The sequence below is a fragment of the Balaenoptera acutorostrata genome, chromosome 17, assembly GCF_949987535.1.
Source record: "Balaenoptera acutorostrata chromosome 17, mBalAcu1.1, whole genome shotgun sequence".
Taxonomy (NCBI): domain Eukaryota; kingdom Metazoa; phylum Chordata; class Mammalia; order Artiodactyla; family Balaenopteridae; genus Balaenoptera; species Balaenoptera acutorostrata.
This window is the reverse complement of record NC_080080.1, coordinates 80,776,928-80,801,130: the sequence shown is the minus strand read 5'-3', so window position 1 is coordinate 80,801,130 and position 24,203 is coordinate 80,776,928. Positions and strand designations below refer to the sequence as shown.

Genomic DNA, 24,203 nt, shown 5'->3' with positions numbered 1-24,203 from the left:
TATTAGGATTGGTATTGTTTCTGCTGGTAAGCTGGTTGCACAGGCTTTGAGTGGCATGCCCCAACGCTGTTTTTCCCACAAGCCCTGCTGTTTCGCAAAACATTAGGTGTTTTCAGATGTTATAGTAGAAAAACCCAGTACTTGACCTCTCAGACCCTTGAGAAGATCCCAGGAGACCTCAAGGACCCCAGAGCACATGTGGCAAGCAACTGGCATAAACAATTACAAACTCAGATGAACAGAGCACAGCAGCTGCACAAGGTGTTAGGGGGCACCCAGCCCAGACACGGTCGGGGCAAGGGAGGGGATGGAAGGCCCGCAAGAGTTGCCTAAAGAAGGCCTGGGAAGCAGAGACAGCAGAAAGCAGGAAAGGCATTTCGGGACGCAGAAGGGACAGGGGCAATCCACCCGCTCAAACACTGCAAACAGCACCGCAGAGGTGAGCCCGGGGGCAGAAAGCAGCGCTCCGGAGGCCAGAAGGACCAAGGGGCCTGGCAAGCTCGCAGGCCACAGCACATGGAGCCCGGACCTCCTCCTGCAGACGCGGCAAGCCAGGGAAGGACTTCAGACAGTGAGAGGCGCGCTGAGTGACTGAAACAGGATGTTAAGGGAAAACCAAAACCGTTAAGAGAAAGGGATTGTTAGGATTGGAATACATGATTTGGTCTGCGGAAGGCAATATTCACATAGTCTAACAGAAAACATGATTGCTGACTTAATTTGAATAGTCATTTAACCACACTGGGAGGATGAGAGGGAGGTAAAGGGGGCATGGGAGCTAACCCTTCATCTGTAGCAGAACGTAAAAGCTATCTTTTTAAGTTCCCTCTGGAGTGTGAGCCTCCTGGGGGGGGGGGGGGGGGGGACAGGTGAAGCCAGGAACTGCTATGCTTTGTCTCCAAGGCTCGTAGTATCACTTAACTTTCTAAACTGTGTATTTGCATTATTTGAACAAAACTGACAAGGTAAAAATAAAGACAGCTGTATATATTTATTTAGACCAGATGAAGTACAATAAAGACACATGGAGAATAGTTTCCTAAGGAATAAAAATACATTTAACAAATAAAATAAGTCTACAGCAGAAAAACCACAGAACAAAAAAGAGATCATAATATAAATAATAATTTACACTACAGAGCTTCAAAGATGTCATTTTATCATATACATTGTTCTGAAAAACTGAGTGAAAAATGAATCACAGAGTACATATAAATTCTATGTATAATTATAATTACATTTTATAATATTCATTAATTTGATTATAAAAGTAGTATATGCATTTGCAGAAAACCTGAAAACCAAGTAAAATAAATAAAAATTATTGATAAGCCTAACCTTTGAAGAGTCAGTTATTATTTACTTTCTAAGCATCAATATTCTTATTTTTTTAACACAATGTTGGTATTATACCTGTATATATTATTTCAGACTTTCACTTAATATGTCTTAAGCATTTATTCGTGCCATCAAAAATTCTTCTAAAATCCAGGGGCATGATATTCCATCAGACAGATGCACCAAGTAACCAATCCCCTGACTACTGGACCATGAGATTTTAAATTGATTATAATCAATGTACATATGAGGAGTTCGCAAGTTAAATCTGTAGTGAATATTTTGATACTTCAACAATCTCTTAACTTGAAATACAGTTCATTTTTTATGAGTAAGGCAAACAATAATAATCTCCTAACTTGAAATACAGTTCATTTTTTATGAGTAAAGCAAACAGTATTAAAAAAGCCATTACAGCCTTAGGTCATGGAATGCGTTTGCCATTTGTTAATTCTGAGATAATTCCATCTCGATCATGGAAAGGTGCCAAACACAAGTCAAGAGACCAAGGTCTAGCCTCGATCCCACTGATAGCTTTGCTGTATGGCTCTGGGCAACCCTCCAGACCATCACTTCCTCACCTGTGAAATGAAGAGGCTAAGTCTCTGATTCCTAAGGTTCCCCAGGGCTCTGATTTCTCTGCTATTTTGGCATCAGTTAAACCTGCATTGAATACAACTGAGTTTTAGTTATCTAGGAATAAGTGTCTGAGCCTCAGCATTTCAATCACAATTTTTTCTGCCCCACTCCTGCCATTTTCTGTAACATAGAAGAAAAAAAAAAAATTTAGGGGTGTTCAAGTCCTGCATTAAACAATAAAAGCAAAATAAGGATTCTGAGAAAAAGAAGAAAGGGTAAAGGTAGACCAGGACAAAGTGTCAGAATCGAGGACTGAACAGCCTGAGCAGCCATGCCCCAGAAGGAAGCTGCCGCACTTACTCCTAAGAACAGCGCTCGCTCCTCGAGGGCGGAGGAGCAAAGGGCACCCTCACGTACGCTCGCCTGACACGATCTCCAAGCGCTCCAAAAGCTGCTTGCCATGCTTTCAACATTAGGTCTGTGACTTCAATGTACCTGGCTGTGGGAAAGAACTACTGGCAGCCCCATTCCATACCATGGTGTCTTTCAGGCAGCTCAGGGATGCTTTCTGGAAGGTTAAAGCCAAGTCAAAGGAGGCAGGAAGCAAGCCGGTGGCAGACAGACGCCACAGGGCGGGAAGAGAACAGGCTGGAGGCTGACCCCTCCCGGCCTTCCCGGCGCCGGTGGCCAGCGGTCGCTCCTTGTGCTCCTGTCGCCGCAGAGGTGGGGACACAGCTCACCCAGCTCTGGGGGAGGGAGACTGGTGACCCAAACAAAGGAGAACACACTACTGGAGGGCACGAACATAGGCTCTTTCTTCCTCAAGCCCTCAAGGATCTTGCCGTGGGAGTCATGGACCAAGGCCGCTCTGAATACAGAGAGAACTGCATGGGAACCTTTCTCAATGATGACAGACAAAACACGAGGAAACACAGAGACTTATGAAAGGAAGAAAAAGAAAAAATAGGGTGAGCCAAGGTTCGCTACTCCATGCCAAAAGCTGCTGAGAACATCTCATTAACTCTACATCCAAGGATAATGCAAAGCTTGCCCTTCTTTCAGTACTAATAACACACACATGCAATCCTCTATGTACCTCTACCTACCAGGCACTGGAGTCTGTTTCTTCAGCATCCCTACAGAGCAGCACTAACAAAGTCTGAGCAAAGTTCAAAGACCACGAGACAAGCTCACAGCCGGCAGGGGTGAGCCACCACGCAAATCCGGTCTGTCAAGCCGTGGACCCTCCTGAAACACAACAGTTGGCCCAGAGGCTCCTGACCTCTCACCCAGAAGAACCTTTCATTCTCTTAGCTGAAAAGATGTTCAGTTCAGATCTCCTTCCCTCTCCTCAACCTCTCATTTCCCTTTTTTCCTCCCTTTTGTACTCTTGGTTCCAAAGAAAGAATGGATGAGAACAGCGGTCCCCAACCTTGTGGGCACCAGGGACCAGTTTCGTGGAAGACAATTTTTCCACGGACCGGGGGCTGGGGCGCAAGCGATGGGGAGCGGCAGATGAAGCCTGGCTCGCTCGCCCGCCTCCCACCTCCTGCTGCGCGGCCCGGCTCCTAGGGCCGCGGACCGGTACTGGTCTGCGGCCCAGGGGTTGGGGACCCCTGGATTAGACGGAAATAAAGCATCTGATGTCATTTACTGACTGTACAGCCTCGGGCGAACTGTTTAACCTGTGATCTTCAGTTTCCCTATCTATAAAATGGGAAAAATAATTATCACATCACCAATTTGTGAAGAGTAAAGAGTGTGCTACATATAAAGCTCCTAATAACACACAAATCCAGTAAATACTTCACTTTCTTTCACTTCTATGACACAACGCACATTCCAAACTTTCATTTTTCAATCTAGAAGACCAAAGAGGGAACACAAAGAAGGACCAGTTCTGGAATCTGGCGCAGTTATCACCTAGGGAGTGGCCTCCGTGAGACACGGTTCTAGAGGGAGAGTGTGAACCCTGAAGCTGGAGCACCAGGAAGAAAGGCAAACTGATAAGCCACTGTCTCCTCCCCAGCCCTTCAGTTCACTACCACAGACAGTCTGAAGAAACGAAAGAAAATCTGTTCAAGCGTCCACACTAGATACTCTGACATTCGGCAAGTGATAAGATGCCTATATTCACAGATGCGGACTTCTCAGTTACCTTCTCAACCCCACGACTCCAGAGCTGCTCCCGCTGCCTTTCCCCACAGTGCCCCTCATTCTTCTAATTCCCCCCTCCTCCCCACCACCTGGGACAGTGGACAACAGCATAAACTCACAGACGGACAGAGAAGCAGTAGGTGGCGGCTCGCTGAAGAGTTCAATGTACAGGACATGAGGGGATAAAGAAATACATTTTTTTAAAAGAAGAGATATGAAGCAACTCAATCTGAAATCTTATTATTTTGAAAATTACAGAACTTCATATAGCTCCAGGAGTCTCTCCTCCTCTCCTCTTACTCAAAGATCTGAATCTACGGCCTTGTCAAACCTCTACCACTGCCGCGCAAGCACGTGGTCACTGGGCACAGCCCTCATCGTAGACCACAAACACCCTCACTATACACGTGCGTCTGTGACCTAAGAAAACCAGTCCTCGGGGAATAACCTCATCAGGTTTGAGGATATTTACTTAACATCTTTCAATTTTTCAAGAAGTATTCAGAAGTGCTATACTACAATCCTTAACACTTAACAACAGTCCTCACAGGAGCCCCAGCCTGCAAGTTGTTTACCTCCTCTAACTCGGGGACAGTCTGAACCAGAACACTGAAATGGCAGCTGTGCTGTCCGCTTTCAGTCCGTTAAGTGACAATGTTCTCAGGACGTAATGAGATCGATGGGGAAGCATGAGAGAAAAGCATACATATTTTCAGCTCCTCTTGGGTCATGCTTTCAAAGTGGGGCTTATTTGAAAAATTATGAATTCACACAGGACAATACTCATCAGTTCAGATGATTTGTATCTGTTCCCTTCCACTAATTTGTTCCAATATTTCCTTATAAAATAAACCAGAAGATGAGCTCACGCCAAAGACGTTCTTTCTGTGTATTAACATATACTGTGTAACGCAAAGCCTGGCCTTGTCACACAGGATGATTCTGAGCAAGTGCTTATCTTTTCTGGTTTTGGTTTTTCAACTGGGAGACAGTCATTACATCAAATTATTTTGATGGCACCTTTAAAAACTTTCAGAAAGTCTAAGTAAGCGCTTTACCAAGCAAAGATAAAGAATGTAAGTAGGTTAACTACAGTTTTCCAGTATCATAAAATGGCATCTTTTTTTTTTAACATCTTTATTGGAGTATAATTGCTCTACAATGGTGTGTTAGTTTCTGCTTTATAACAAAGTGAATCAGCCATATATACATATATATATATATATATATATATATATATATATATATATACACACACACACATCTCCCCATATCCCCTCCCTCTTGCATCTCCCTCTCACCCTCCCTATCCCACCCCTCTAGGTGGTCACAAAGCACCGAGCTGATCTCCCTGTGCTATGCGGCTGCTTCCCACTAGTATCTATTTTATATTTGGTAGTGTATATAAGTCCACGCCACTCTCTCACTTCATCCCAGCTTACCCTTCCCCCTCCCTGTGTCCTCAAGTCCATTCTCTACGTCTGCGTCTTTACTCCTGTCCTGCCCCTAGGTTCTTCAGAACCTTTTTTTTTTTTTAAGATTCCATATATATGTGTTAGCATACGGTATTTGTTTTTCTCTTTCTGACTTACTTCACTCTGTATGACAGACTCTAGGTCCATCCACCTCACTACAAATAACTCAATTTCGTTTCTTTTTATGGCTGAGTAATATTCCATTGTATATGTGTGCCACATCTTCTGTATCCATTCATCTGTCGATGGACACTTAGGTTGCTTCCATGTCCTGGCTATTGTAAACAGAGCTGCAATGAACATTTTGGTACATGACTCTTTGAATTATGGTTTTGTCAGGGTATATGCCCATTAGTGGGATTGCTGGGTCATATGGTACTTCTATAAAATGGCATCTTTCTGAAGTCCATCATGGTCACTTTATCTACAGACAGACACTAGTAAAAGCTGCATAAAACAAAAACACCTTGTTATATTTCAGTACCAACTCACATAATATCATAATTACCTTAGGGTATTTCAGGACAGGTGGTATTACCTGCACCATACGAATGAAGAAAACCAACTAAGAGTAAATTGTTCTGGATTTCCTAAGTACAGAGATATTTCAGCCTTATTCATAGATCTTATGTCATACACTACTACTAATATTCACATTATCAGAAATAAAATGACTAGAAATGCAGGTCTGAGACCCTTGAGAAATGCAAACACACACACACACCACACTGATACTATAGCTTTATTTCATTTATGGGGACAAATAGTTCTATCCTTATTTTTACTTACAACCCAGAGAAAGTTTAAGAAGTTCTGAGAAATGAACTGTCGTCCTAAGATGACCATAACAATGCTATGGGCTCTGAAGTAAGTGCTAAGAGCTTCACCTTAAGTTCAAATGATTAATTTGTCATCAGTGGTTCCTTTAGTTAATAACTCTCATTTTGAGAAAACTGTCCAAACTAAGCAATCAAAATGCTTGCAAAAGCTTTTAAAACTATAGCTCAGTACCTCCCTCCAGGCTGCACTGAACACTTCTTCACCACGGATCCGGCAAGATGAGCACGACACAGGCACGCTGAGGAAAGAATGTCAAAGGATGGCTTCAGTGCACACAGTCTCTGCTCAAGGAAATCAGTCTCTTAAATAGTTAGCATATTTTCAGAAAAAATGTTTAAAAATTACTTTTAATTTGGCTAAAATGAATTCACAGAACTAAAGATCTCTAGTAATGTAAGAAACCGTTTCATTTTAAAATGAAATTAGACTGGTCTTCAAACTATAAACAGTAGTCAAACTGGGTTAGTAAAATCATGTTTATTAATAGCGTATTTAAAACACTAAATGTTCCCTCAACAAAAAGTTACTCAAAGCAGATAGTACTACCTTACGTTTGGATATTTTAATTTTTAAGTGTTTTGCACAAAAAGACTTTACTTGATGATGTCCTCATTTAATAAACAAACACTGATAACCTCGTCTCAGGCACTCTGATAGGCCCAGAGGTTGCCGTGCTGAGTCACAGCCTCCGCAACGCGAAATTCTGGTCAGAATTCAAGCCACAGCAAGAGGAATATAACAATTTTACTTTACTCTTTGCTACCCTTACAAGGATCATCTGTAGAATGATCATTTGTAGAATGAGCATTAGTATATCAAATCGTAACTTCGCATCAAGTTGTATGTTCATTATGAGTCATATTCTAACAGAAAGTGCTCTTTTAAAATAAAAATAATACTTAAATAAAGGCTCATAGGATACTGTGTGGGTTCTGGGTCGGAACCCTAATGGTACAGCTTCCCAGCTATGCGGCCTCAGGAAACATAATCCATCTCTCCAGGCCTCAGCTACTACATGGTAAACCCAATATTAATAATAATAACTACCTCAGGATTAGTGAGAAATATATGGGATAATCTACGTAAACTGCCTGTGACAGTCCGTAACACACACCATGTGCTCAACAGCTGTTTTTATGATTTAATACAGACCTACTTAGTCCTCTCACAAAAGAACATGTTTCCATTTCAAGAGACATTCATCAAATGTACAGAAATCTAGCAATAAAATATAATAAAGACACATAAAATACTGTGGATGTTAGGTGCCAATTGTCAATGAGATCTCAATAACCCTATGGTGTTTCTGAGGGAAACCAAAGCATGGAAAGATTGGGGAAAGACTGTGAGGATATATCTTGTGAGCTGGATGGAACTGGAGGAATCAATGTGAACTCACGATACTAGTTTAAAATACATATATATAAAATACATATGTGTCTGTGTATACATATAGACATATATATACACACACACATATAAAAATAAGAAGCTATAGAAAACACATATACATACATAATCTTCCGTGTTTAAGAAGGCCTAGAAGATTGATAACGACTGCTTTTCACTCTTGTTGGAAAAGGTGCAGAAGATGTTGTGCATTTCTACCTCCCACTCCACTCTCCTATCTGAGCACATGGATCTCCCCACCCGCACACTGAGGACCCTGAGGTGTCCACTCCCCCAGTGTCAGTGGGGACTCTGGCATCTCAGCTGCAGGTTCTCGGCCGCCAGCTCTCACCACCATCCTGGGCACCTTCAACAACTGCTCAAGCACCAAAACTCCAACAACGGCAACTGTCTCATCTCTGAGGACCTGCCCACCCACTGCCCCCAGGAATCCTTATTTCACTCTCCAAGCACATCTTACATCTAACTTGCTGATCCTTCTACCACTACACTTAATCTTCAGTGTCCCCAGTCCTTGAGCTAACTTTTTCTACAAAAGGTCAGAGAGCAAGTATTTTAGGATTTGCAAGCCATAGTTTCCACCACAACTTCTGAACTGTGTGCTTCTAGAGCAAAAGCAGTTACAAACAACTTATAAATCAAACAGTGTGGCTATGTCCCAGAACTTTTATTTATGGACCCTTGAAACCTGAATTACATAGAATTTTCACATCATGCGACAGTACTCTTCTTTTAGTATTTTTCCAACCATCTGAAAACGTAAACACCCTTCTTAGCTTGTAGGCTACACAGAAACAGACAGCGGGCCCAGCTGAACCCATGGGCCACAATCTGCTAACACCTACCAGTACCACTTTCCTCCCAAACCAGACAGGTCCCACGAACAAGGCTTCACCGCCCTTACTCTGCTCCGCCTTCCGTTCCTCTCAGCTCCGCTCCCTAACTTTCTGCCCCACTCGGCTTGCGGACTCCTGGCCTTGGACGGTCCAGTCATGTCTCGGCAGGCTCCCACAGAGCAAGAGGGTTCCCGGCACCCGGCTCCCTCAGCGGCCGCCCTGGGCACTTTGCGGAAGGCAGCCTCTGGTGAAACACCTCTCTAACATTTTTGCCTCATACCCCAGAGAGCAGATTTCTGGAAAATTCCATCAAGGAGGCACCAGAGCAACTTCCCTGCCATCCAATGAGCCACACACCCTCTCAACAAGGCCTGGATCTCAGCCCCAGGTGGGCCTCCTCCTTGCGTGCTCAATCACAGCCCCAGGAGTAGTGGCCGCTCCTTGTGTCATTTCTATATTCTTTAGGGCTCTCTTTACTTACTAGCCAATCCCATTATAGCTAACAATTCTTCACACTAAACTTTCCCTGTTCAAATTACCGTGTGGTTTTCCTTTCCTGTATAAACTAGACTCATACAAACCTGAAAACCAGAAAGACTACATTCACGTCCATCAGAGAACGAAAGACAGTTAGGCAGTAAAATGAACTGAGGATACACGAGACCCTGACACTATGCCAGCCAAAACACCCACGGTCCCATGGATCTGACGCGAGTTGCTATATCCTGCAACGACCCCCCCTTTTTTTAAAACTTCTAAGTATGTGACTGTGTTTTATCTTAGTTTCTTGGCAAGATGTGAAACACTTGTCACCAGCTTTTCTGTGCTGTGAGAGCTGTCCACCACGATCACAGAGGGAAGTCAGACGGCCAACAGCAACCAGGAGTCTGAGGGCAGCAGGCGCCAATTCCGCCGTCTTAAAGCTCTTGCTCAGGGGGGCTTCCCTGGCAGTGCCATGGCTAAGAATCCGCCTGCCAATGCAAGGGACACAGGTTCGAGCCCTGGTCCAGGAAGATCCCACAGGCCGCGGAGCAACGAAGCCCGTGCACCACAACTACTGAGCCTGCGCTCTAGAGCCCGCAACCCACAACTACTGAGCCCACGCACCACAACTACTGAAGCCCGCACGCGTAGAGCCCGTGCTCCACAACAAGAGAAGCCCCCACTTGCCGCAACTAGAGAAAGCCCACGCGCAGCAACGAAGACCCAACACAGCCAAAAATAAATAAATAAATTAATTAATTAAAAGTTCCTTCTCAGGAGATCCATCACTGGGTCACACTCTTAGACAGAAGGATGCCTGGTAGCCTCAGCTACTGGAGTCAGCTTAAACATGAGCTTGTTAACTGAAACACAGCATCTTTCTGGTTCCCTTGTTTCCCCTGTAGAGACTTCAATAATTATTAGCACACCTGGAAAAGGACAGAATAAAACCAATGAAAAACTCATTAAATTTCATGTAGGCATGGTAGGCAGGCTAAAAATAGAGACCCACAAAGGAATGAAGGAACAGGGAAACAGCAAAGCCAAATTCTTGAAACAAATGCCAGAGATAAGCAATAGTAAAGGTTACTTTTTCTTGCCAGTGGCATTTCAAATTGAAAGAAGACCATCAAAAAACATTTATTGGAAAAAGCAGTCCCAGAGTTGTAGGAACACAGAGGGAAAACTAAATATACAAACAGGCCCTAAAGAATTCAATGGATTTGTTGTATTACTCATTTAGCAGAAAATAATTTTGGAAGAAAGCAACGGTAAAAAACGCTAAATAAGCCATATAAACGTTGCTGCTGCCCTAAAAATGTGATACACTGAACACCAGAGAAGAGCAGGAATAGCCAGAAAGACATCCGTATGTTTCTACAGAGCATTTAGTTTTATTTTAATGTGTGTTGTGTGGGGAGGTATATGTGTTCTGGAAAAACAAAAATATTTTCAAAAATAATAATTTACCTTATCCAACTACCTTAATGTCATTTTTTCCATTTTTTACAGCAGGGGAGCCTAGGGTAGAAATTTATTTATGTCTATTTACAGTGAATGCAGAGGGACAGTCTTTCTTTCCTACTGAGAACGAAGAGTATATACAACTTCTTCAAATACAAGACTCTTTCCCCCAAACTGGAAGGATTCCATGTAGCAAATTCACAAGGACCCCAGCTTCTGTCTGCCAGAAAAGCGACTTAAATAGCTGTTAATTTTGTCCATGTCTTCCTCCAGCGTACTGCCTCAGGATTTTGAGGGCAGGTATGTATTTCTCCTTTCTCCTGCTCTGCTGATTCAAAATCACCCTCCTCTTCAGTACAAATTTTCCAGTGCATTTAATAAATTACTAGGTTAATTTCACAGGGCCGGGGGTCCCCACCATCACTGCAAATACAGTACATCCAAAGCCTTCTACACAGCCCCCCACCTTGCAGTGTAGCTACTCTCTTCCATTACTCCCACTGCTCTCAGTGAAAATTCCATTCTATCACCATCCCTATCAATTTTAGCTAGATTACTACAACTAACTTCAAAGTCTTCAAGTATGAAGATGGTCTTCATACTTGTGGTTCTCCCAACTTCAACAGCATCTGTACACCATTTTGATTCACCTACCCAATATAAAGAAAGGACGAAGCTCCAAAAACTCAGAGGTGTCTCCAGGATGCTGCAAAAATGAGAGAAAATCCCACCTGGCAGGGCTCAAGACCACCCCCATTTAAAAACAGCAGTAGAAAAAAACTAAAAAATAAAAACAGCAGTAGGACTTCCCTGGTGGCACAGTGGCTAAGAATCTGCCTGCCAATGCAGTGGACACGGGTTCGAGCCCTGGTCCGGGAAGGTCCCACATGCCGTGGAGCAAATAAGCCCATGCGTCACAACTACTGAGCCTGCGCTCTAGAGCCCACGAGTCACAACTACTGAGCCTGCACTCCAGAGTCCGCGGGCCACAGCTACTGAGCCCGCGGGCCACAACTACTGAAGCCCGCGTGCCTAGAGCCTGCACACCACAACAAAGAGTAGCCCCCGCTCTCTGCAACTGGAGAAAGCCCAAGCGCAGCAACAAAGCCATAAATAAATAAAAAGAACACTAATATAAATGCTCTAAACCAAGCCTTTAAAAAATTTTTTTTAAATAAAAATAAACACAGCAGTACTAGTTTTTTATCAGCTTTGTAAATGTCATCTAAATATTCTGTTGGGGGAAGGGGTTGCTTAGCAATCATTTCACTAAGGAATCAAATGATCACAATGTATTATTACCCGTATACATTTTCTATCACTGCCTTAACAAACTACCGCAAATGAAACTGCCTAAAACCACACAGGTTCATTATGTTACAGTCCTGGAGGTCAGAGTCTACCACAGGTCTCACTGGGCTAAGATCAGGGTGCAGGCAGGGCTGCATTCCCTTCTGGAGGTTCTAAGGGGGTCACTCTTGCATTTTCAGGAGTCCCGTGTCCATCTGCTTTCTGTGGCTTACGCCCCTTTCCTCCGTCTTCACAGCCGCGTCAGGCCGAGTCCTCGCTCTGCCTCTTTCGTCCACTTTCAAGGAGCCCTGCGATCACACTGGGCCCATCAGGGTAACACAGGACACTCTCCCTATCAAAGTCAGCTAATCAGCAATCTTAATTCCCCTGAGCCATACAGGGTAACATACTGACAGGGTCCAGGAATTAAAGCAGGAACACCCTGGGGAAGGGGGCATTATCTGTCTACCACACTGCCCAAAGTCTACAGCCAAATGCTGCTCCACAGGGAATTGTATCTGTACACTTGGGGACTGAATCCATTCTACTCACCTAAGATACAGGAAACAGAATAAGAGATCACAAGGATAATCAGCGGCAAGAGATACGCTCATATTCCTTGACAGAACATGGAATTCATTTTCTCTTACAGATAAGGCACAGTCACATTAAGACAACCCGAAGTCCCCTGAAACAACAATAACTATACCGCAGACTATACAAGGACTTTAAAGATGACCCTGCAATTCAATTTGAAGTACTAACTGGAAACCGCAACGAATAAAACCATCAATTTTTTGGTTTGGTTATTCTCAAGGCATGTAATCATTTTTTCTTATAAATGAAAATGTATGCCCAGTCCTAACCCTTGAGCAGTATCACAAAAAAAACTTGAGCATTCCTAATATGCTACACCATTGGCAGAAATTGTGCCTAAGCTTAAAACCACTTAGGGCTCAAATCTGCTCAATTCCTGCCCTTACTTTTAGGAGTGGGAAGCCACTGCACAGATTCATTCTGAGGGCTGACAAAAATTCAGTTCAGCGTGAGTTAAGACCCTGTACGTGAGAGTTGGCACCTTTTCTCAGCTGTTGGTACTTGTCAGGATTTTTGCAGCAGATTCAAAATTGCTCAAACTCTAACGTAGTATGATTCCAGGTTAGCCTCAAGAGGGAGCACCCTTGTAAAAACAGACTGCCCTACAGGTGGTGCTTTGCGTGTTATCACTAAAAACGAACGGAGGACAAGCGCGCCTAAGGCGGCTCCCCAGCGCCCGCGTCCCGGCTCCCCGGCTACTCCTGACCCCCCCACACCCGACACAGCACTGACGTGAGGTTGCTCCCAAGGCTGGCCTCTCGTTTAAATGGACACTGCTGCTGTGCAAGTCCCTCGCTCTGCCGAGTGACGACTCATCTCATGATCTTTGAAAAGCAGTGTGCGACTCATAAGGCATTACTACCTTTATCATTAGTGCAACTGTCATTAGTTGAGCATTTACTGCATATAAAGCTTTGCCATTTTAATTCATTTAATCTTAACAAAACTCCATGTAACAGTATTACTTCCAAGGAAAGGGATTACCTAACTTCCTTAGGAGGCAGAATGGGCTTTGAGTTCTAGGTCTATTCTCACACCAAGCCCTTTGTCCTTAAAGACCGCAGATCATTTCATAGGAAAGAAAGCAGATTCAGCAGATTCAGGAAAAGGAACTAACTCTGAATCTCAGTTCATGCATCTATAAAATGAGACTAATGATACTCACCAGACAAGATACTCTTTGACAAGGCTGTTGTAAAGATTAAATAAAGGGAAAGTTATACCAAAGTGTGAAAATGTTAAAGCACCAAGATATTAGCATCTCGTACTGCACCGTTCCAGGGAGCATCAGTCACACACAGTCTGAGACTTCCTGAGGCAGCGCAGGGAATGGCAATCATTCTGTGTCTGTGTGAATGGGGCCTCCTGGAGCCGTGCACGGCAGATGTCCGTGCGCACGTGCATATGCAGGTGTGGTCCCAAACACATACAGGATGTACTATCTAGGCACAATAAAACCAGCGATGATTACTAAACAGCGACAACTGAACAAGTTCTTAACAAGAAACAGAAAGCTTACAAAAAGCTTTTTTGCCATAAACAATAAGGTGGCTCAACTAGTTTAAGACCATGGTGATCTCTCCCTTTCCTTCAGAATCAAACCAATTTCAGGAACAGTTACAATACAGATATTTATATAAATCACTGCAGAAAAGCCTAAATCTTTCTTTTGCCACTTCTAATTTCTCTGGTTCATAAAAGAATAAAGGTTCAAAATTACTCTATTTGCAGGAAAAAAGTCAAGTCCATTGAACCATTAAAATGGTTTAGAAGTATTTGAAGTAATTCTTTCACAATGGTATTTACAATACATGTTAAATCACTACAGACCACTGCCAGGCTTTTTCTTAAAACTAAAACTGTAGTAACTACCTTCATGTGTTCCAAAATCTTCTCTTATATTTGAGTATCAAGATGACCATGAATTTAAAAATCCACCCTAGTCATCAAGAGACTACAATGCAGGGGGCTTCCCTGGAGGCGCAGTGGTTAAGAATCTGCCTGCCAATGCAGGGGACAAGGGTTCAAGCCCTGGTCCGGGAAGATCTCACATGCCACGGAGCAACTAAGCCCGTGTGCCACAACTACTGAGCCCATGTGCCACAACTACTGAAGCCAGCGCACCTAGAGCCCGTGCTCCACAACCAGGGAAACCACCGTAATGAGAAGCCCACAGCACCGCAATGAAGAGTAGCCCCCGCTCGCCGCAACTAAAGAAAAGCCCGTGTGCAGCAACGAAGACCTAACGCAGCCAAAAATTAATTAATTAATTACTTAATTTTTAAAAAGAGACTACAATGCAAACAGGAGACTAAGAGTACCAGGACTCACAGGAGTCACAGGGATAAAATACACCATCCTTCGAAATACTGTCAAACAAAGAAAGGTTCATTTTGTGTTTGTTTTTGAGCTACGGCATTTCTAAATATTTCTTTCTAATAAACTGAAGATCCAGTATTTTAAAGACAGATTACAAAAATACAATGATACACAATCAGAATAAAAGCTCTGAATTATTAAACCAGGAACAGCAATACAGGTGGATACTAAGCCACCTACTGCCACACGTGGGGCTCCCACCACCAACAGCTAAACCACTCAGCACTTGGCCGTTCATGTGCACAAATCACTTGACATGCTAAGTTGAGGCCCTACCACAGCCTTGGTTACCTGGCAAAGCATCCAGGTCAGAGAAAATTCAAGCACTCACATTTTCCATGCTTGTATCACCAAATGTATTTGCCTTATATGGCAGCAGGATTTATAAAGCTGGGCTTTTCTAGTTGGTGTTCTCATTAATACAGAAATCTCTCAGAATTAACTAGAGGACACACACCCCGGGTGATTACATTCCCCACAATCTGTTTCTTTTTTATCCATATTTTCTAGTCTTTCTACAAGGAATTCTTACTGCTATTATATGTGGCGGGATCTGGGGATGAACAAAGACAAATGACCTTTTTACCTATTATTTCTACGATGGCCAGGAAAGTGTGTATAAGTGACCAAAAGAGAATCATAGGTGTTCAGAAATGAGTCAGTGCAAACGAACCCTTGTTACAAAAACCTGAGCCATGTGGACCCAGGCAGCATATACAGTATGAGCATAAAGAGAAATGACACAGCTACCAAACACCTAAAAACTAATTTTTTGATGCCTATCAGAAAAACACTCAAATCCCGTATTTAGGACAGAATGACTGAAAAATAACAAAGAAAAGGTAACTCATCCTATTCAGTAAGCCATATCTACTATGTTTAAAAAACAAACAAAAAAAAGGCACAGCTTGGGAAACCTTAAATGACTTGTTAGGAGTAACCTGATAGACCAGCTACACAACTTTAGCAGCTGCTACACTTGTATACAATAACAGTCTGTATTTATAGCACCCTTGGTCAGAAGGTATCAAGGAGCATTCATTATTTACCTGACATCCCATCATCACCTTATTCACTTGTTATTACATTCAATTCTGACTTTTCATCATTCTTACCATGACTTTTTATTCAATAGGATTCTGACTGACATTTTTAAGATACATGAATGTTATTTCTGTTTGTACATAAAGTCTGAAAGGATTCACACCACACTGTTAAAAAGCCATTATTACCCAAACAACCCAAGAGCAACCGATGTGGATGGCAGAGGTTTGCTGAAGGAGGAATTTGTTAAACTTCATTTATTTCAGTAGTTTAAATCTTATGTCTGAACATACAATAATACTACAGTAAAAAATTTAATGACCTCATAAAAAATACTGTGTTGTTGGCCATGACATTTCCTTCTAGATGACACCCAGGGATCTTAGTTCATTCCCTGAACAGATTTCCTATGTTAAATATACTATTACAGGCCACAGTCCCAGAGACAAGTTTCCAGATATCAAGAATCCTTTCCAACCACAGAACTTCTGAACACAGGCAGAGATGGCCTCGCCCAGAGCAGACAATTGGTCCTGGGAGCTGCTGCCAATCACCACTGCCGTTCCTCCTCTTCCCACCCAACCATCCACCAGGGACTCCAGCAAGCACCTTCACATGGTCCCATCCTTCGCTTACCATTAATCATCAGGCCTGAAAAGGAAACCATTTCATTCCCCAAGAAACATCCATTTCAGTTTTCAATTTTTATTTTTCCCTAGAGAGAAAGATCTTTTTATTTCTCTTCCTTCAAACGGGTGCCTCAATGGGTATAACAGTAGAAAACTGGAAACAATCTAAATGTCCATCAGTAGGGAATAAGGTTAAATAAATGATAATATATACAATCTATATATGTAGCAATATATAGCAGATACTTTGAGGCTGCAAAAAGATTTTTTTAAAGAATGAAGAAATTCTTTACTGTTACGGAATATTAGAGATACACTGAGTGAAAAATGCAAGTGAAACTGTTTGCAATGAACCTCATCCTAACTGGAAAGAAAAAGAGTATTTATTCAAATTTACTCGTATACAAATGGTTTCTTTTGTATCATTCCAGAGATAAGTGGCTACCTCCCAGGGGGGAAAATGGGCGGCTGAGGAGTCATTTTCAGTCTATAAACTTTTCATAGCACTTAAACTTTGAACCATGGGACTATAGTACCTATTTTCAAAATCATTTATTTTAAACTTGCTTAAAACTTTTATCTTTAGAGAAGTATTTGTGATTACTTTAATCCTTTATGAAGTCGAGAGCAGGAAGACTGACTAATTAGTCTGAGAATCAATCTCACTCTTTTATAATCATACATTTAGTATTCCAAAAAGAAACCCCAAATGTGTCCCCCCATCACCATCACCACGATATCCTACATTCTCAACTCCTAACAGAAAGGATTATATTTTTATATGATAAAGCAGAAACTAATTACTTAATATAATACTTATATTGTATTACTTATACTATAATACAAGATGCAGAGGCAGATATAAGAGAAATATAAAATTTTAACCTTTGCATGGTAACCATTAACCTTGGTAGATTCAAAATAATCTGAAATTTCACATGAACTCTTCAGGAAGCAGACTGATGTATAATCTGTGTGAGGGCATTTCAGCTGACCAAAAGTTGGAGCTTCCTGGTGTCACAAAAAAGGAATAAATGACACTGCAGAATAGGCCCGTATCTACATAAGCACAGAGAAAGGTGTGAGGCCAGAGAGCTTATGAGAATATTGTAGTTCATTTGTATTGTAGTTCAATATGTCTAATTCAACAGCATCGAAAAGAATTCAAATGTCAAACCATTAATTTTAAGAATTTATATACATATATTATACATATGTACAACTGTCAACAACTCAGACACGTACATACAAAAAAAAAACTGAATTTTTAAGAAAAAACAACTTATCATAATTACCTAGAAATGAATCCGAAAATTGAACTCATTAGATAGCCTACAACAAGAAAATCTGGTTTTATCACATACACAAAATTAAAAACTCCAATAAGCTGCTGGGTGTCATCTACCAACTAAAATCAAATACTACTTAAATTGCCATTAACGGGGTGGGTGACCAGAGACCATGTTCATATTCGTTCACACCCATCTCCTGAGCATCCACAACACACGGTTTCTGTTTTCGAGCATTTTTTAATCCAATTACAACTGTTAGAGTACTCAAAAACAAATTCAGAGTAGAAAGTTCTCATCACAAGGTTAAGCAACTATATGAATGAGAGGAGACCTTACTCGCAGACGGGGAAGAGGAGCCCTAGGGAAATACAGCGCATCAGCAAGCCTTCCACAAGGAGGGCCTCAAAAAGTAGAGACAGGAAAGGGAGGAAACTCCGAAAGAAAATGCGTAAGAAACCAGAAGTTTGAATAAAACTAGGAACACATCTGAGAAGGAGCGCTGGAGCCATGTAATGCAGTTCTGAAAAGGCAAAGGTGAAGAACAAGGACTGTATTCCAGAGTCGATCAGGGCCACGCGGTGGAAGCACAGAGGTCAAGAACACAAAATTGCAAGACATGCTTGGGATTCCAACTCCAGTTCACCTACCTACTAGCAACTCCTTCAGGCTCATGAAGTCTCAATTTCTTCCTCTGTAAAGTGGCATAATAGCACCTACAACATAAAACTATTACGAGGACCAAATGAGACAAAGCACCCAGCACAGTGGCTGTCAGAAGAAACCCTCCGTAAGTTCTGGGGTTTGGTTTTGTTTGCAAGCAGGGAAAAAAAAATGATCAGGGCTGCATTTAGTACAATTAATTTGATAGCAGCAAACATGATGGATGGTAAAACCTAGAGATTAGAGATGTCTCCTGTTAATGGCAGTTGAAGCAAAGGGATTAAAATTACTTAACTGCTGGGAAAATGGAAAAGAGGCAGGAGAATCAGGAACCACATGCAATAAAATGACAAATCATTTATAAGAAAGGGCAAAGTGAAGAATCAAAGGTGTCCTTTGATTTTGAGTCTAGATGACTAAGAAAATGTGAGGATCATTAACATAAACAAGTAAATGAAGGAAAAAGAATTAAATTTGCAAGGAAAACACTTCAATTCTGAATCTATTTGATTCAAGATAACAAAATGACAGCCACTTTAAAGAGTTTGTCAAGGAAAACAACCAAAGGCAAGTCTGAAGCTCTGGAAAGAAAATGAAGCTGGTGATGCAAACTGGGGCCTCAGCAAAGAGGGAATGAACAGTGGGATCCAGGGGCCTGAGGCGGCCAGAAAGGAGAAAACACAGCTCCAAAAAAGGGAGACGAGAACTCTGTCTCAGGTAACACATGTACGTGAGTGAGATGAGAAAATAAACAAAAGGCCCCAGGGACAGCGAGTCCAAGGCGCTGGCCTCTGGCAGGAACAGGGGAGACAAGGGCCTCGCGACACTTCACACTGCACAGCTCCCAGATGCTCACCGCACTTGAGGTCGCGCACTGAACTGACTCACTGCACTGCGGTTACTACAGGCTCACAAGAGCCCGCACGCTACCGCAAAGTGTTAATTATTCCAACTCAACACCCAGCAGGACACAGCTCCCACAGCATAATAATCGTAATTAGACTTTCTTTCAGTATCTCGAAGAACTATAACTTTTAAGTTCTTATCTCCCTTGACCTCCAACCACAGAGCTGACTCTTTGAGGACCCCCCTTTCCCTCTGTCTACTCTGAGGGCCAGCTCTCAGATTATCTCCCCTCTCTTTTGGCTTCTCTTGCATCTTAACTAGTTTCTCCCTAGAAACAGAGCTATCAGTGAACAGGTCCTTAGGCAATTCCACAAGACTTCTTTCATACTTAGCTTTTAAATCTCATCTAGATTTTAAACTCTAGATCATAGCTGATGCTTTTGTTACCATTCATATGCCCTAAATAGTTTATTGATGGCTACTCATGAATGTATGCCACCCCAAAAGGATTTTTAGGCTAAACTGGAAAACTCTGTATTTCTCCCCGTCAGCCACAAGATCTCTCCTATTAACTTTTGAGACTATGCACACACAGAACTGGATTCCCCATCCTCCAACAGCTGGAAGTCCTAACGTATTCTAAAGACATCTCACTGGTGCTGAATTGTTTTTCTGTATCCCACAACTATAAAACCCACTCACATCCAGTTTAAGTTGTCCAAGAGACAAGTGATGGCAGATATGCCATTTAAATGTGAATCTAATTACCATCCGTAACAAATGCCAACAATAAAAGCTCAAATATTTTCCTATATGTGGGTTTCTTCTCAAATACATATTACAACTGATCATACTTTTAACTTCAGTACGTGCCGTATTTCTTTAAACCACACAGTTGTCACATCTGCTGGAAAACCAAAACAGATCAATAACCATAATATTATGACATATACTCTATTAAACTGCCTGTCATGATGCAGTTTTAGGAGGCCAAAATAAATAAGCAAATTTCAATCTTTTTAGGACCCTCTTTGTATTGTTTTCATATTAGTTTACAAAGAGTGTAATGGGGTTCATAAAAATAATACTAAATGAAATGAGATTAGTCTATAAGGAATAAAAGCATCTGTAAGAGCTACAATTCACTATGACATCCAAATTTAGCATGGCATCAAATGGAGTGACTGAAAACTAAAGTAACACAATCCCCCATCTTCTTGCTTAGTGGCATCACCTCAAGGAATTCAATATTTTAATAATACACCATCAGAAACCTCATCTAAAAGATATCATTAGAGGGACTTCCCTGGTGGCGCAGTGGTTAAGAATCCGCCTGCCAATGCAGGGGACACAGGTTCAAGCCCTGCTCCGGGAACATCCCACATGCCGCGGAGCAACTAAGCCCATGCGCCACAACTACTGAGCCTGCGCTCTGGAGCCCGTGAGCCACAACTACTGAGCCCATGAGCCATAACTACTGAAGCCCACGCGCCTAGAGCCCGTGCTCCGCAACCAGAGAAGCCACCGCAGTGAGAAGCCCGCACATCGCAACGAAGAGAAGCCCCCACTTGCCGCAACTAGAGAAAGCCTGCGCGCAACGAAGACTCAAAGCAGCCAAAAATAAAAATAAATTATTAAAAATAAATAGATATTGTTAGAGTTTCACACTAATTATCCTTTAGATTATTTTTCAATGCATACAATTATATTTATGTCTCTACTTTATAAGGAACGTTTCCAAGCCAAAAAAGAGAAGGAAACTCTAAGATCAGTAATTTTGTAAGGTAATTTTCATTAATGGGGGGCAGCACAGCAGAGCAAAAAGCAGGTTCTTGGAAGCATGTCTGAAGCATGAAGCAGGCCTGAGTCTAATGCAGTCAGCACCACTAAAAAGGCAGTGGGGTCTTCACCAGTTTAATCTCTCAGAGCCTCTGTTTAAAAACTCATAGAATGGAGAGACTGCCACCTATGTTATGAGAAATACATAAGAAAGAGCATTCTATTACCAGCAAGGATAACTAAAAATGCCACGGATGTTTTTGATTCCTTCTAAACACAGTTTCCCAAATAATAAAATGCTACACAACTGGGCCTCAGATTTCAGGCTATACATGTTGAGAACCACATGGTTCTCTGTGATTACCTTACTCAGTTCTGTTTTCCCTGGAAGCCAGCACCAAGATGAATGCACAGCACATTTTTAATAGATACAAGGCGGTGATTAGATCAACAAAGCCTCCAGTTCTTCTGCGCGCAGAAATATCAAGTGTAGTAGAGATTCCGTAGTTTCCCGTCCTCTTGAACAGTAAGCAGCCGCTATCATCCCTCCACTTAACAGCTTACTCCCTATGGTGTACCTGCCTGAGACACAGACTTGCGGGCCACTGGCCTCCTACCTTTACCTCTTCGTCACACAGGGGCCAGTTCACATTTGAGGGACTGAATCTGTTTTCAACTGAGCATATGGAATTTAAGTTTACTCTGAAAAATGCACTTAAAAAAACAAAAAATGAAGTATTTTAGTAACCTGCTTTATGAAGTCACCCAGGCCTCCTGTAAGCTACCATTAAGCTCTATGTAAACATATTACTCAACTTCCTAATATGTAAGTATCCCCAACTGGCAGACATTCTGAAAGTTCTACCACATTATGTTTCAAAACATTAGTTTGTAGACCTTATTAAAAGCTAACTAAAAGCTAAAAGATTACAGAACTATGGACGACAATGTTCATCGATTAAAAGAATAGAGCTCTGTAGGTTTTTAAAAGAATGAGGTACGTCATAAAATGGAGAAACAACCATGAGTAGAACTAGCCAATAAGAACTATATACTATATACGATCCCAATTTTGTTTTTTGTTTTGGTTTTATTGAAGTATAGTCGATTTACAATAACGGGACAACTGTGTTTTTAAACCATATTTATTACACGCACAGACAAATCCTCAATGGCTAAACACCACACTTGCAGACTGGTTCCCCTGGGCAGTAAGCGGGGGGGAGATGGGTGGGGGGCCGGCGCGGGGGGAGGACACACTTCGTCACTGTGTGGCTGCGCTGTGTTTCCTTAAAGAGCACATAGTACTTCTGCAACAATGATACATAACAAACTGCGAGCAGAAACTATCGGGAAGACCGTACTTCCTCCTCCGTACCCAAAGGATGCCAATGTGTAATTTAAAAAACACAGTTAGGATCTCTAAATTTTAAGAAGAGGACAGATGGAAACACAGTTCTGGAAGTGGGGAACAAACAAACAAAAAAATAATAGGATTCGCAAAATTTCTCCCCGTGCGGTTCCACGCCTGGGTCCCCGCTACTCCGGCGGAGGACGAGCCCGCACTCTACAGCAGTAACCGCCCAACCGAGACCCGAAAACGAGAAAAGGCGGCGCCGCTCCAGCCCCCGAGACCCCCTCCAGCCGCAGCGCCGAGGCCGCGCGAGACGCCGCGGGCAGGTCCGCCTCCTCCGAAGCCGACAACAACAAAGTCGCGGCGGCGGCGGCGGGGCCCGGGCCCGGCCCCCCGGCCCTTCCGCCTCCTTGGACCCCGCGGCCCCCAGCCTCCCCTCAGCCCCCAGGCCCCCTCGAACCCTCAGCCGCCGACCCCGACCCCCGGCCCTTCGGCCCTTCCGACCTCCCGGCCCCAGACCCGCCTCCACCCCCAGGCCCAGCCTCCCCCCGCCCCCTCGGCCGCCCGGCCCCGACCTCCCTCCCTCCCGGCCCCCGACCACCCCCTGACTCCCTCAATCCCTCGGCCCCCTTCGGCCCTTCCGGCCCCTTGGCCCCCGACCCCGCCCCCAGCCCGGGGCGAAGGCCTTACCTGTGGCGAGGCGGTCGGTGGGCCCGCCGCAGCGGGCGCAGGTGAGGCGCTGGGACTCGGCTGGCTCCGCGGCAGCCAGCGCCGCCGCCAAAACAACACGTCCGCCGCCGCCGCCGGGGGGAGGGGCGGGGCCCGGACGCTGGTTGGGGAAGCCCGAGCGCCGCGGCCTCCGAGCCGGCGGGGACCGGGCATGCGCGGACGGCGGCGGGCGCGAGGGCCGCCGCGAGGGCGCTGAAGTCAACAAGGCCCGGGAACGCCCCATCCGACTCCGCCCCTCGGCTCGCCCCGCCCCTAGCCCAAACCACGCGAGGTCTCGATGCGGCCCGAAGACACGGAGGCAGAGAGAGATCCCGCGAGAGCAGCCGCCGCCGCCGCCGCCGCCGCCCTCCCGCCCCCGCCCCCCGCGTGGGGCGGCTGTTTCCGGAGCTGGGGCCGGTCGGTGAGCTGGTGCTGCTCCGCGGTGCCTGGCGGCGTGTGGGCGCCTGTCCGTCCGTCACGGCGGGCGGCTTGCACCCACCTCGGGCGGCGCCGGGAGAGGAGGCGGGGCCGAGGGCTGCCCGGCGGGAGGGCTCTGCCCGCGGCTGCCGGCCTTGCAGACGTGCGGACCGTGTCCGCGGGCTGCCTCCGCGGGTGAACAGTTAGAGCGCCCTGGATGCCGCGCTGCTTCCCACCGTGGCTGTCTGTGTGCAAAAGCGGTTAAATCAGATACTGTTGGCGGAAACCCTGCAAGCGAGGTCAGAGCCGAGGTCCCTAGGGAGGAGCTCGCAGACGGAGCAGAGTTGCTAAGAGCTGGTCGGCGTTCAGTTCAGCAACTGTGTTTGCAGTGAATGGAGTGTGAATGCAGGTCCGGCGGCCGCTCCGCTCCTCCTGCAGTCTCTCCATCTGCGGTGCCCTTGACCCCTGCATTCCTGGTCCGGGGCCCTAACTGTGTACTCACCGTGATGGGGTCACGGAACAGTCTTACAGGGTTCGCTTTCTGAAATTCCCAAGCAGGAATTTCTGCACCCGAAAGTCTCCTACCGTAAGCTAAGTAAGTAACAATGGTCAAGTTAGGAAAATAG

The 24,203-nt window shown here is 44.1% G+C and overlaps 1 protein-coding gene across 6 annotated transcripts in view; it reads right to left on the bottom strand.

Moving 5' to 3' along the window:
* Positions 1–23,393, bottom strand: part of PCMTD1 (protein-L-isoaspartate (D-aspartate) O-methyltransferase domain containing 1) — a 61,133-nt gene extending 37,740 nt beyond the window's left edge. For 2 of the 6 annotated variants that reach the window (XM_057531736.1, XM_057531737.1), the window contains exons 1-3: positions 23,143–23,284; positions 6,561–6,627; positions 1,920–2,001 (exon numbers count right to left, since the gene is read on the bottom strand). The gene's annotated coding sequence lies outside the window, so the exon portion shown is untranslated. Of the gene's footprint in view, positions 1–1,919; positions 2,002–6,560; positions 6,628–23,142 lie in introns of all 6 variants that reach the window. The other 4 variants (XM_057531739.1, XM_057531738.1, XM_057531742.1 and 1 more) reach the window with 4 other exon arrangements.
* Positions 23,394–24,203: the final 810 nt, after the last annotated feature.